At 41.0% G+C, this 1044-nt stretch overlaps 1 pseudogene; it reads right to left on the bottom strand.

The window, feature by feature from the left end:
* Positions 1-223: 223 nt before the first annotated feature.
* On the bottom strand, positions 224-398 carry LOC131478301 (ATP synthase membrane subunit K, mitochondrial-like; annotated as a pseudogene).
* Positions 399-1044: the final 646 nt, after the last annotated feature.

Raw genomic sequence — 1044 nt, 5'->3', positions numbered from 1 at the left:
GGAAAATAAAAAATGTTGGACAAAGTAATAGAATTATATATCGACTAAGATACTTCAGAAATTTCCTAGAAAATTAAGTTTAAAATGAGTTTATTTGGGCCAATGCCATGGTACAGATTGTTTTTCCAGGTTCATAATTTAATGTACAAATTAAATTACCACAGTTGAGTTGAATTAGCTTCTCCAGGCATGAGGGCAGATGGGGAAACAATTTGTAATCGAGTTATGTTGCTTTCACAGCTGGAATTTTTAGACCTTAAGCTGAAGTACATAACCAGCAAAGCAATGCCTCCATATGCGGCTAGTACACAATTCATTCTGCCTGTGAGCATGTAAGAGTTGAAATACATTTTGATTTCAGTGAACTGGAATTGGGCATCAGGTTCTGGACCTGACATGATATCAATCTTCTCAGAGCTACCAACTCCTCAACTGACATCCTTCAAGGCCCACCAACAGTGAACTGGCCCCAGCCGGAAGCAATGGTACAGATTGAGCTTTTATCTGTCACACTCGTGTCAAATGTGGGTACTGGTTCCAGTCCTAGCTTTTCCACTGCCAATCCAGCTCTTTGTTTATGGACTAGAAAAGCAGCAGAGGATGGCCCAAATCCTTGGGTCCCTGCAAAAAACATTGGAAACTTAGAAGAAGTTTCTGGCTGTAGATCTTTCCCTTTGTAGAAATCTGTCATTCAAAAAAAAATTCTTTTAAACAATGAAGTTATTTTAATGTAAAAATCAAAATTCATTGAATCCTTTTTGTGTAATATGCCTTATACACAAGCTTTTTCAAAGTCCCTAGCATGAATTTCACGTTTTTTTTTTTTAAAGATTTATTCATTTTTATTACAGCCAGATATACACAGAGGAGGAGAGACAGAGAGGAAGATCTTCCGTCCGATGATTCACTCCCCAAGTGAGCCACAACTGGCCGGTGCGCGCCGATCCGATGCCGGGAACCTGGAACCTCTTCCGGGTCTCCCACGCGGGTGCAGTGTCCCAATGCATTGGGCCGTCCTCAACTGCTTTCCCAGGCCACAGGCAG

The sequence above is a fragment of the Ochotona princeps genome, chromosome 29 (genome assembly GCF_030435755.1).
Source record: "Ochotona princeps isolate mOchPri1 chromosome 29, mOchPri1.hap1, whole genome shotgun sequence".
NCBI lineage: Eukaryota > Metazoa > Chordata > Mammalia > Lagomorpha > Ochotonidae > Ochotona > Ochotona princeps.
The sequence above is the reverse complement of the archived record's forward strand: the minus strand, read 5'-3'. Positions and strand labels throughout refer to the sequence as shown.